The sequence below is a fragment of the Bidens hawaiensis genome, unplaced genomic scaffold (assembly GCF_021521415.1).
Source record: "Bidens hawaiensis isolate Kalapana, Puna unplaced genomic scaffold, B.hawaiensis_p1.1 tig00012745_1, whole genome shotgun sequence".
NCBI lineage: Eukaryota > Viridiplantae > Streptophyta > Magnoliopsida > Asterales > Asteraceae > Bidens > Bidens hawaiensis.
The window spans coordinates 181,680-196,070 of NW_027492056.1; the positions used below are offsets into that span (position 1 = coordinate 181,680).

General features: G+C 32.8%; 1 long non-coding RNA gene across 1 annotated transcript; it reads right to left on the bottom strand.

The window, feature by feature from the left end:
• Positions 1-2,295: 2,295 nt before the first annotated feature.
• On the bottom strand, positions 2,296-3,086 carry LOC143542061 (uncharacterized). Its single transcript, XR_013136844.1, has 3 exons — positions 2,958-3,086; positions 2,711-2,779; positions 2,296-2,607 (listed from the first exon to the last, which is right to left on the bottom strand). It is a non-coding gene; the product is annotated as an uncharacterized LOC143542061 (long non-coding RNA).
• Between the last annotated feature and the right edge of the window lie 11,305 nt (positions 3,087-14,391).

The following is a 14,391-nucleotide window of genomic DNA, read 5'->3' on the forward strand; positions in this document are numbered from 1 at the left end:
GGAAAACATTGAGTTGTAACGACGAATGTGTTTCATGAAATCCAAACAACTTAAAAGAGTTTTATAATCGGATGGCGGCTCCTTCAAATCTGGAAGTTTAACTTTACCAAAACAACATGATAGAGAAAAGCTTGATTTATATTTTCCTTGATAGCTTCGTAACATCTCATCCTTCCACAATTTTGCATTACATGCCTGACAGGTATGACTTTGATCACCATGATCCAAGTAATCTGTTAATGGTGTTTAATAAGTTTTATTACTATCTTATTATATTACAGTATTGTATAACTTATTTATAATAAATAAATACATATTGAATATTGAAAGTACCTTTTGTTTTACCAGAGAAAATGTTTTCAATGAGTAGGCTATCATCATGTTCATCTGCTTCTGTTGTAACGAATGAAGTTTCTTTTGATATATTTTCTTTGTTTGATTTGCATTTACCCTTTAGTTGTGAATTATTGGATGAAGATGCTTGAATTTTTTTATCCAGGCACATATACCTAAGCAACGAAGTAATATTTAACATCCATGTATATACATTTAAAAAGTAAAAATATTACATAATTTGAATGTACAAAGTTCTATTAAAGAAATGTATATTGCCTCGTATAGTTTGTGACACTTGGATAGATTTTAATGTCGTTGAAGACTTAAACATTACAGAAGCACATTTAGCCTTTGCCTTTTTGGTTTCTCTAATTTGTTTTCTAATGGATCGTCATAATTTGTGGCTAGTATAACCATCATTGTTCATAGAAACTGTAACACATGAAGTTTGGAATTAAGCGTAACCATTAAAGTATTTATTATAAAAAAATGAACATGAATGATTAACAGAGCAACAAAATGAATACGATATAATGATTTTGATAGGATAGTAAAGCTGAAACGAAATTGATGCTATAAAGAGATTGATTAGAATGCAAAGTATATTATGTTATATACCACTTGTAATGTTTGAAAGAGGAAGTGTAACATGAGATTATGAAGATGTAGCATTGTTGTGATGATATGGAATTGATTTAAAAGGAATAACCACTTCATTTAGATAGGCTGGACTTCCATTAGTTGTTAATTTGTCGGAGGTGACTTGGATGTTTTGCAAAGCTGTTTTTGAAAAAAGAATAAAGCATATTATTATTAATGAAAACTTAGTAACAAATGTTCGTAAATAAAATTAACTTTAAAATGTTGTTTTAATATGACAAGTGTATTTTGGAGACATTTTATCTTTAAAACTATTGTCCTTTTTTGTATCCAACATTTGTTTTCTAATTAGTCTTGTTTCTTTTGAATCTATAAAAAACCAAAAATTCAAGTTATTATATTTTTTTTGAAAGGTAAATTTCTTTGCTGGTAGTGGGACTTGAACCCAAGACCTTGGTGTTAAGAGACTTTGTTCTACCATTGGGCCACCACCCCAATGACTCAAGTTATTATATAAAAACACAAAATGAAATTCAGTAATTTTATACTATTTGTAATGTTAGATAACAGACTTCTAATCTGTACAGATGAAGAGCCAATATTGGTATCTTGATATGGATTTGATGTATAAGGACTAAGCACTACCATGTGAGAACCGAAACTTCCATAATCTGGTAATGGGTTTATAGTGTGTTGTTAGTTGTGTAAGCCTAACATAAAATATATAGAAACGGAAATTTTAAGTTTTTTAAGTGTGAAAATTGGGATATGCATAACATAACTTTTGTAATGTATCATCTAAGTAAACATTAAACAAAACATATATGGATTTGGATGTACTGAAAACGACCTTTGATGTTGCAATGAGAATGTACTTTTAATCTTTTGGCATCCAATTTAAATTTCCTCTTCTTTCGTATGAGCTTTGCATAAATATATCGATCATTTGTATCTGTGGAAAAAATAAAAAAAAAACTTGGTAAAAATCAAATATTTATAACAAACAAGACTTGAAATTTATTTAAAATTATTTATGTAGCCAAAAAAGCATATAAAATAATGAAGATTTTGTGATTCAGATGAATTTTTAAAATTGTATTATACAAATAAAACATAATAATATAATGTAAGAAAAAAAACTACATGTAAGAAAAACATCATAATAGTTTAACCAAGTTGTGTTACATCAAATACTTAACAAAAGGAACTTATAGTGCTTAACACATAATCCTTGGAATGACTCCAACAAAATGAAATAGTTCTTAAACCAAGTTGTGTTACATCAAATACTTAACAAAAGGAAATTAAAGTGCTTAACACATAATTCTTGGAATGACTCCAACAAACTGAAATAGTTCTTAAAGGACGAACCTAATTGCAAAGACAATTAAATAAAAATAGAACCCAACGTAAAACATTAAGATTTTAAAGAGATCATTTTTCAATCTTGGGAACAAGGAGAACGGGCTTGCCATTAGAAGGAGGCTTAGTGGTAGACAATTCTCCAATCATCTCAACTTCATAACTGCCAATCAAATTTTTCTTAAAATCTGGATTTTTGGATTTGCGCTTAAACGTTGTCAGTTCAACCTCATGAGTTTTTTCATTGCTTTTGTCATTCACATTTTATGCCATTGTAGTAACATTATCATTCATACTTTCAGCACCAGCCTAGACATTTATATAAACAAATGGTGTTAGAAAATGTATTGAACATAGAGTCAGTTATATATGATTACCTGAAAATAATATATTTAATGCAATTTTCAAATACGTTTAAGTTAGCACTTTCATGTGTCTGCATAGTATCCAATCCTATGGTAAGCTCTTCACAATTAACAGACTACATTATAGTTCAAATAATTCTTATAATTACAAATGAGAGTAATGAATAAGTACTGTTGTAATAAACTGAAAACAGTAAACGGTACATCAAAAGGACAATTTATATACTTTAAAATATATAAAAACTTAAGTTATAAAAGTGTAGAAAAAATATAATTGTTTTTAAAAAGTAATACCATTAATTCAACAGTTCCTTGTGACTGGGTATCATTGAATCCGCTGCTAAGAGAAGCAGAGTTGTCGATCTACATAGCAGTGACATTATTGATTAATAAAAGCTGAGTATGATGAATATATATATGTTAAATCAACAACAAAATAATAGTCCTGCCTCAAAATTGTTGGCCTTTTTTTCCAGCTCAGAAATGATATCCACATCATCTGCCTGTTTAGAAATGCCGAAAACCGAGCAACCATTGTTGATGTTTGTACTGTGCTGTCATTCTTAAAAGCAAATTTTTTCCCCACAAGAACATCAAATTCAGTCGGATTGTTAGCGTTATCACCTACCTATAATATGTGTGTATATTTTAATGTCAAATATTTTAATGTTAAATAATGTTAAAAATAAAAAATATGCAGTAAGAAAATCTTACGGTAACATATTTGTCGATTAAGCTGATGCGCTTGTTTTGAAAAGTTTGGAAGCGTCACGATCAAACAATGTCAAAGAAACTGTTCCAGTTGAGTCTTGAACAACCAATGGAACACTAAGCCTGTATAATATATAGTTAACTCAGTTAGCAAAAGTAAACATTATCAATTAAATAAAATAATTAACATAACATATAAATAACTTAACACCTTTGCAGATAGTGAATAACATTGTTTTTACAACTCTCTGTTTTGCACTCATAAATGTCCTCTTCATAAACAAACACACCAACAGGCTGATTATCTTCGGTAGGCTTTTTGGTTACTTTTCTGTTACATGTTCTACATGCCAAATAGTACTAGGGCAAGTCTTGGGGTATCAACCAAACCGTCCCAACAATCACAACAGACCTAACCTAAAAAAGTATATATTAATTAAGCATTTAATAAATAGAGCAATTAATAGAATAAGTAACGTAGTTTACCTGATGTAGCTTAACTTCCGCTATCTGTTGAACTCAGATCTTACTACATATTCATCGTACATAGAAAAATACATTGATATGTTAGAGGACTGAGTCAAACTTGAAGAACCAGCCCAGTTCAGCGAAAGACTGTTAAAAGAAATAAATTTTAATGGTCAAAAGAAAGAAATGAAAAAAATACTAAAAAATGAATGCCTTAGTATTAAAGTTATAATACCTGTTTCGAAAGGAAGTGATCTCATCAATTTCAGAGTTGATGAAAAGTTTTGAAACGTTGTAGGAAGTGTTGACATAAGCAGATTTTCCAAAGTATTTCATGGTACCAAATTGTAGGATGATAACAATAATGCCATATTGGTCCCTATTTCGCCAATGCTCTAGGATCATATCAGCATATGAATCCCATAAAGATAAGTAAACTTTGTGCATCCTTTAATAAAATAATCAAGGAAAAGGTTTAAAAGAAATTGTTAAGATTAAAAAAATAAGTAAAATCTTTTAAGAAAAAACAAACTCAAGATCTTGAACAATGACATTCAACTTTTTAGTATCTTTCCCCTTTTTTGTTTTGAACTTCTTAAGGTCACCAACATAAGCAACAAAACCAATGGCATCTAAAAAAAGAGTTAACTAAATATAATAATGATAAGACATACAGCTAATTTAAGTTAGAAATTGAAATAAATTGAGGAGGATTTTGTATTACCTTGAGGTTGATTCTCAGGAAAAGTCCGGTCAACGATACCCATAAAGTTTGTGAATGAAAAGCCAGAGGTTGGGTCGCAAAAATCATTACAAGGGTAGACGGTGTCATAATAGAGTCCTAGCTTGGTTTGGCTTTGAACATACTTGTACTTGGATTCGTTCAAACCAATAGATGGTTTGACAATGAAGTAACAGTTTACACAAAAATAGAAATATAAAGTTAATGTTGACAAATGTAAAGTATCTTGGGTAAATAATATTGAAGAAAAGTGTAATTCCTAAGTGTTATTAGTTTACTTACAGTAAACTGTTGTTAGATTGACAATTGTATGAAAGTCAGTTGTGTTGTACAGTAGAGTTATACATTTATACTTAATAATAAAATAGTTACTTATATATTTCAAATAATAAAATTTAATAATAGTAGTGACAATAATATGATAAGCAATGTTGTTTCAACCATATATTAAGATATATATAATGAAAAGATCAAACATGAAAATGCGATTATTAATAGAATATAACCTGATTCGTTCAGAACATGGTCAAAGCGAGAAAACCAACATTAAAGAACATTGGCTTGCATTGTTGTACCCTATAAGGATTAATGAAAAACCAATGTTGTAAAACTCCCGAGTAGGCGCCCGAGTACTCCCCGCCTAGATCGAGTACTCTCCGCCTCGGCCGAGTAGTCCTTAGGTATTTTCCGAGTAATCCCCGACTACTCCCGAGTACTCGCAACTCCCCAGTCGACTGCCTAGGACCGCCTAACGACTTTTACAATCTTGTGAAAAACTATTATGATTTATTTCTAAAAAGTACTTTTTGATATATAATATAATAACTTCACACATATACCTCTTTATCAACCACGATCATTTCAATAGAGTACCATTGATGAGGATTGCCGTACATAGGTTGTTTCCACAATCGAATGACCCGAACCTTTACTGTATAGTCACGACGAGACAAATCTAGGTTCTTCAGGCAGGTGACGTTATCGAGTGCAGGCAAGCTATATCATAAATAAATGTTTATCATTAATATTGAAGCAGGTAAATAAATAAAAAAAGAATGAAATCGGAAATATTACAAAAATTAGCTTTGAACGGTCAAAAAAAAAGGAGATTCTTTGTAAGTGGACTGTAATGAGTAAAGTATTAAGAGTAAACCATAAGAGTGTCTATAAATAAATTAATAAATGGTGAATAAATATAAAGCAAGATAATTGTTGTTGTTGTTGTTGTTAAAGTTCAGCAACGGTTATCATAGTTGCGACTAATAATATTTAAGCCCTGATTAATTTTATAAACATCAACAAAGTTGAATGAAAAGTTTGAACATTAGCGTTAAACAGTGCATTAACTATGTTAATGTTGATAACATGATACATGAAAAAGAAAAGAAACTAAACATGAACAGAGAAAAATACTTGGGTTCCATGACTTGGCTGATTTTTGCTCGTGTGATAGGTGTCCCAACACAAAGCAATTAGTGAAGATGGTGCGAAAAAAAGATGAAATATGGGTGGTATATATAGTGTGAAAGAGTAAAGAAAAACATATATTTTAGGTATGCATAAAAAAGGATGAAGTCAAATCTGCGTTGGTAATTGTTCTGATTTATTTTTAGGTGAAAAGGTTTGAAACATGGATGTCTCAATCAACTATTTGATCACATGCATGTTGAACCTATATTGAAATGTTTCATAAAAAAGCAGATTTGGCTTTTTATAAGATGAATTAAAGCTATTTTAAAGTATTTTAACATATGGAAGTAAGTGTGAGATGTTTAGAGCATAAAGTTTAATACTATATTGGTATAAAAGTCTTGAAAAGGTTTGAAGAAATGAATAAAGTAAATAATTGACCATATAAAAATGTAGATGTTATAAAGTACAAATTTTAATCTGAATGCTTTTAAAATTTGAACATGTGTGTAAAGTTTTGTAACAACAAATGCCAATAGCACCATGTTTGTATGGCTTAAATAAAAAACAGATTTTAATCAACATATACATGTGAGTGTAAATATATTATCTATATCTTTATGTAACGAAGATGTTGGATTCTTACATATTATGTGCCATTTGCTCATCATCCCTACTTAGTGGTAATCCAAGTCAGGCAATAACTTCAACCAAAACTACTTCATTTGCATTTGACAAATATGTGAAATTAACATAAAGTTATTTGCTTTGATACAAAAGAGTGTAATCAGTTAAAAAAAAATATGACTTTATTTTTTTGACGAGCCATACCTTCAAATGAACGGTTACTTGTGACAAAATGCAACAGAATGTGTTGATAATTCTATAGCACCATGCTTGTATGGCTGAAATAAAAAAACATATTTGAATCAACATGTACATGTGAGTGTAAATATGTTATCTATATCCTTATGTAATGAAGGTTGTTGGATTCTTACATATTAAATGGCATGAGAATTTGCTTCTTATGTACCATTTACACATCATCCCTTTACACATCATCCCTACTTAGTGGTAATCAAAGTCGGGCAAGAACTTCAGCAAACTCCCTTGTTTCCATTTGACAAAATATGTGAAATTAATAAAAAGTTATACGTTTTGATACAAAATATGATTTTATTTTTGACGAGCCATACCTTTAAATGAACGGTTACTTGTGATAGAATGCAACCAAATGTGTTGGTAATTCTATAGCACCATGCTTGTATGGTTGAAATAAAAAAATAGATTTGAATCAACATGTACATGTGGGTGTAAATATATTAGAATTTGCTTCTCATGTAACATTTGCTCATCACCCCCTACTTGGTGGTAATCAAAGTCGGGGCAAGAACTTCAGCCACAACTCACTCATTTGCATTTGAGAAAATATGTGAAATTAATAAAAATTATACATTTTGATACAAAAGAGTGTAATCGGTTAAAAGAAAATTAAATCTTACCACTTTCCTTACTGGCGAGCTTTTTGAAAGACTTCTGAGAATAGGTCGGGTTTCAGATATTCAAGTCGGCCAAAAACTTCAGCCACAACTCTCTCGCTTACATTTGAGAAAATATGTGAAATTAATAAAAAAATTATACATTTTGATACAAACGAGTGTAATCGGTTAAAAGAAAAATAAAATCTTACCGCTTTCCTTAAGGATAAGCTATTTGAAATACTTCTGAGAACAAGGTCGGGTTACAGATATCCAAATCGGGCAAGAACTTCAGCCACAACTCCCTCGCTTGTATTTGAGAAAATATGTGAAATTAATAAAAATTATAATTATACATGCTGATACAAAAGAGTTGTCACACCCAAACCTAAGGCGGAAACGTCGGGGCGTGATCCGATTGCTCACAGCTCGAAGATACTATCATATATAAAACTTGACAATATCTAATTAATTATTTTATTCAAATAATACACACACTATCCAATTATAACAAACAATATACAAATATGAATATAAGCTCAATTAATGTTTATCTTGCTTATATTCTAAGGTCTTGTCTACGTGTCCAAACTTCAATTGTCAATACAATCAACCTGCATATGCGTATAAAATGGAGTTTGTCAACATAAAGTTGAGTGAGAATACCACCAGTTTTGACACAACAATATAAATAAGCATAACGCGATAAGTGCGGTAAATATAATCAAACTGTAAACAAGTATGTAGACCGTTGCCAAGCGAATTGGGTATTGGTTAATAGCAGGAGTACCCACTATACGAATGAATGAATAATAATCCCAACATACGAATGAATGAATAGTAACACACCATATGAATGAATGAATAGTGATACAAGTAAGCAAGTAGCACGTACGTTTGCTTAAGTCACTCACAATTACACGTATGCATTTGTTTATATATATATATATATATATATAGTAAGAAATACGGATAGGTACACATATGTCCCCAAAATTGTTAGAGCATAATGTCTATTGCTAGGGTCTTAGATGTATTAGATATGATTATATAGAGCTAAAAATGTCAAATGTATAGTTTAAGTTTGATAGTCAACGCATAAGTCTTCAAGTCATCGCATATCATATGCGGCGTATATAATATACGCCGTATATCATATAAGGAATTGATGAGGTTGTTCTTATTTCCTATAAATAGGGGACTTATGCGTTATTATGCAGACTTTTGATGAATGTTAGAGTAAGAGAGTAGAGAGAGAAAGTTGCTACAAAGTCATATCTTGTAATCTTTGAAGTTATCAATGAAGAGTATGCTTAATGTTTACTTGTGTTTTTTACTCTCAATGGATTCCGCACTTTGAGATACAAGCTGTAACATCTAGAGATCCTAATTGTTGTATACATCAGCATGACATCCCCTTTCAAGTGGTATCAGAGCTAAATGGCTCGTTACTAGCTTAAACATCACAAGTTTTCCAGGTTTTTGTTTCTATCTACTAATTCAACCGTCAAAAGTCCTTCAATTTTTCACAAGACATTCCTTATGTATCCGTGACAAATCCTTCAAGTTTACACTCAAGTCCTACATCATTTGAACCTCCAAATTATCAAAATTCCAAAAAGATGTTTTTTAGCGGATATGTCATATCAGCGCATATGTTCTTCACGTATAACATATCTGGCGTATAACATATACAGCGTATACGTTATAAGCTGAAAAACATATACGTGTGTATACATATATGTTGACCACACCTTATACGTTGACTTTCAAATATATCCGTTGACCAAGAGCAGAAGTTATACGTTGACTTCCAAACATATCCGTTGACCAAGAGCAGAAGTTATACGTTGACTTCCATACATATCCGTTGACCAAGAGCAAAAGTTATATGTTGACCTTCTTTGAACAAAATGGAAAACCTTAGTACGTTTGTGTCACAGCCCTCTGCATTGCTTCAGAACATTAAACTCGAGAACGAAATGGGAATATCAAACAAGCCACCTAAGCTTCTCTGTATGGAAGATTATCCGTCTTGGGCTGACAAGTTTGAAACGTACGAACAAGCTTTGAACTATGAGACGTGGACGGCTGTTGAGGAAGAACCAGATCAGGTTCAATCTAATGACATCGCAGAGATTACTCCTATTTTTGATGATGATAGTGAATCTAATGAGGAGATTATCGAAGCCATTTCACCATCGATTTCTGCTGAAGAGAATGTGAATAATCTTCAATCTGAATTGTCAGTTCCAACAGAAGTTGTGCCAAGAACATCCTATCATCCTGAGGATAACATCATAGGAGATTTGAATATTGGAGTTCAAGCAAGACGTCAAATCGATCAAAATCTCCAGTGTTTCTACTCAAAGATATCTCCTTTACTAAATCAATTCTAATTCAAGTGTTTTATTTCGCAGATCGAACCTATAACGTACAAGGAAGCCCTGACCGAGGAAAGCTGGGTCAATGCTATGCAAGAGGAACTATTGCAATTTGAGAAGCTCGGGTCTTGAAATTGGTTGATTTGCCTGAGGATAAGAAGCAGATTAACACCAAATGGGTGTTTAAGTGTAAACGAGATGTGAATGGAAACATTGTCAGAAACAAAGCAAGACTTGTTGTATTGGGTTTTAACCAGAGGGAAGGTATCGACTACAATGAAGTATATGCACCAGTCGCAAGGCTAGAGGCAATTTGGATTTTTCTATCTTTTGCTTCTTGGAAAGGTTTTAAAGTTTATCAATTAGATGTTAAGCATTTCTTAACGGAAAAATCAGTGAAGAAGTCTATGTGGGACAGCCACCGGGGTTTGTCAGTCCGATCCACAAATATAAAGTGTATCTACTTGATATAGCCCTTTACGGTCTCCATCAGGCCCCGAGAGCCTGGTATGAGACGTTGTCCCAACATCTTTTGGACAACGGGTTTATCAGAGGAACCGTCAACTGTACACTCTTCACCAAATTAGTTAATGGATATCTACTGATCGTGCAGATATATGTCGATGATATCATCTTTGGGTCGACAAACGATGTGTTGTGCAAGCAGTTTGAAGAAGTAATGAAGAAGAAATTTGAAATGAGTGCAATGAGGGAGATGAAATTTTTTCTTGGACTTCAAGTAGAACAGTTGTTAGATGGTATCTTCATCCATCAGACCAAGTATGTCAATGATGTATTGGCGAAGTTCAACATGACTGATGCATCGGCTATCAGTACTCCTCTACCATTGAATCATGGTATCGGTCCTGATCCCAACGGGGAAAAGGTTGACCAATGTCACACCCCGTCAAAGCGGAAGTGCGGGCGCGTGACGTCATGCATACCGTAAGCATATGATTATGGCAAACACAAATTTATATAGGATACCAATTGTTTATAACGTTTACAAAACATGTGTTAATCAAAATACATAATAAGATTTCAAAACGTTTTAAGTTATAATGATGAAATCTTTCAAAGGATGGTATCCTATGATGCATTTAGGGTCCCTACTTGTATTCCACGACTTCAGTTTTAACCTGAAAAACATACTCGAAAACGTCAACATAATGTTGGTGAGTTCACAAGTTTATAGTCGTAATGTAAAATAGTTTTCCAAGAAAACAATAAAAAGGTTTACGTGTTCATAACACGAAAACATTCTTGTTGAAAACGTTAGTAGGAATTCCTTTTTTCATAAATAGAAATACGCTTTTCATAAAAAATATCACGGATATTCCAAAGAACATATTTAGAAAGCGTTTTCCCTTAATAATGATTAGTAACAGTAATAATTTAGGAGTCATAACAATTAATCGTTTCCCCAAACACTTCGGTAACAGTAACGATCTTGCGTATAAGTATGATTCAATCCTCATACGTCTAGCCTGGACTACAAGTATCTTATTATATGAGCCTATATCCAACACCTGACCTATAAATCATATATGCCAAATACTTTTATGCGCCTGGCTTGATAATGTGTATCGATAACTTTAGTGGCCAACCATGATTAGGGAGTCATCCAATTAGTCCTATCTGTATAATCTCATGCTAAGCCGTAGCTAATGGTTAAAGTGTGAATGATCTCTATGATCCCCTAGTGAATGATCTTATTATCCCAAGTGAATGATCTTTCGATCCCAAGTGAATGATCTTTCGATCCAGTGAATAATCTTTCATCCCAATGAATTATCAGTATTTTGTAGTCTTGTGTTCGCAAAGAACTTAGTTATATTGCATAAAACATGGTTATAATTTATTTGAAGTATAATATGGTCTGGTGATTGTATAAAAATAGGTTTGAGTATGTTTCTTCCCCGGAGATTACAAAAGCAGTAAAAAGCATAAAAAGGGGGTCGTGAACTCACCTGCCGAGCGCGAACTTGTAACGATGGTGAACGAAAAGCCTCGTCTCTATTTCAACATATTAGTGTCCTAACATGTATAAGGGCATTTTAGTGCTAGGGGCCTAATCTCCAAAGTATATCTCGGTTTATGCAAATCGATCACCCAATCAGTTAGATTCCTTTGGTGATATATTCTTGTGTTTTCAGACAAAATATTTATATAATATGTCAACATAAAGTATTGTTTTTTTTTCTTCTACATGATATTTACTCATGCCGGTTTGGTTATTCGCAGTTCTGTTCAAACATATTTGGTTTGGTCAAATTACAAATACATACATATATATATTCTGAAAACATTATTCCTAAAACTTTGACCAATATTTTCATAAAGTATAAACATAATTATATGTCCTCTTGTAATTATCCATTTCTTTATGGTCAGTTCGTTAAGGTTATAGTAAATATTGTCTTTCATAGGTTCAAGCCACATATAGTTTCCAATAATATATATGTATAGTCTTTACTTTTCCTTCTTAAACATACACACATATTAACCATGCACGTTGTTAAGCATATAATTACCATTTTCTTGCCTTTCTCCATACTAAACACATTTTTAGTATACAGATTTCAAGATTTATAGATTTTATTTAAAATCCTCGACTAAACCATTATGTTTAAATTACTAGTTCCATCTTATAACATGTAAATGTATAAATCTAACTTCTTGGGTGAGATTTAAGCATAAGCAAATGTGCTATGAACATGAAGGGATTAGGTTGCTCACTACGGTAGTTCAAGATGAAGAAATGATGATGTTTGAATTTGATTCACCATTCTTTGCTTCCTAGCTCGTCACTAATTTTAACCCGTATGTGAGTGTGTAGAAGAACCCGAAACAAAGAAAGAGAATGGGTTGTGGATGAGATGTCGGGGCTGATTGTTAGAACCTAGCGAGATGAGCGCGATGAAAGTGATGGTTCGGTGGTGGTTTGTGGCGGTGAAGGCATATGGCGGTCAACGGCGGCTATTAAACTAATAGAGAGATGAAAAGAGATGTGTCGTATTCGGTCATGACGGTGTTACGATGCGGGTGGGATGCGGGCGTCGGGTAACGGTATGGTAGCCAATGTTTCGATGGTGGAAGGTGGTGAAGGTGGCGGTTGTCGTTGGTGTGCCAGTGGGAGGTGATGTGTTATGGTGATGTTAGGGAGGTGGTGGAGCAAGCCGATGAGAAGGGTGTCTTGGGTGGCTGGTTGTAAATAAACATCAGGGAGAGAACGAGAGTTGCAGTGTGTACACAGAAGGAGTCATGGTCTCATAATTTGTTTATGGCTTTTTGCTATAAAAATCTAGTTTGAGTTTTGAAGGTTGAGTGCACGTTTGGTGAAACTGAAAGAAATCAAAGGAGGGTACGGTTACTGATGGGTGGGAAAAGTTGGTGAGAAATGGTATTGGACATGATGGTGATGATTGTTCATGATCTACCAAAACATGTTGTAGTTAATTTGTGTATATCTTATTACTGAATTTTAATAGCTTATCTCATAAGCATGCATGTGGCTAAAGAATATACATGGTTTCTAGCTATTAAGTGAACACACGAACAGAGTTATACTATATATATATATATATATAAACATTACTTATGTATGTGTGGGTATTTAGAAAAGAAAACTGGTTATGATGGGAAACCCGGCTAGACGGAAGCTCGAGTTATGGCCTGGTGATGGCGGTTCGTTGTTCGATCATACTTATTCGGATTTATTATAATAGTTACTCGCTTATACAATACTTAGTCATATATGTTTATTGCTCATATATAATATATGGGTTAGTAAAGTTTTACTAGGCAAGGCTCTTTTAGAATAAAAACACGTGCATTCAAGCGTATAAATTTTGTGTATGAGCACAATAGTTACGTATTATGATTTCTTTTGTTTAAAAATCTTTTAGAATTAATTACACCAACGCTCGCTAGATAAAATCATAAAGTTCGAATAATTTCCAAAACTACTTAAATGAAATGTATCATGCATGTGAGCTTATGCTAGACCCGTTAAATTTAACTGAACGAAATTTAATCTAAAGAGAATTAACATAAAGAAATTAGTTTTAGGTTTTGTACGGATAATGATCGTATTGGTGGAGTGTCACAACCAAATTTTATACCGATTCATGATAGGCTTATTAATTTATCTTACTGCTTCTCGACTAGATATCATGTATGCTACGTATTTATGCGCCCGATATCAATCGAATCCAAAGGTCTTACATCTCGTTATCGTCAAAAAAAATTTATGTTATCTAAAGGGATGTCCGGGGATCGGTCTCTGGTATCCTAAAGACGATGAGTTTGTGTCAAAATCATATTCCGATTCAGATTATGGAAGCTGTAAGTTGAATGCCAAATCTACAACGGCAGGGTGTCAGTTATTTGGCAAGCGTCTTGTCACTTGGCAATGCAAGAAACAAACCACGGTTTCGTTGTCTACTTGTGAAGCTGAGTATGTAGCTGCTTCCAGTTGCTGCTCTCAGGTTCTTTGGATACAACAACAGATGCGGGACTACGGTTTGAATTTT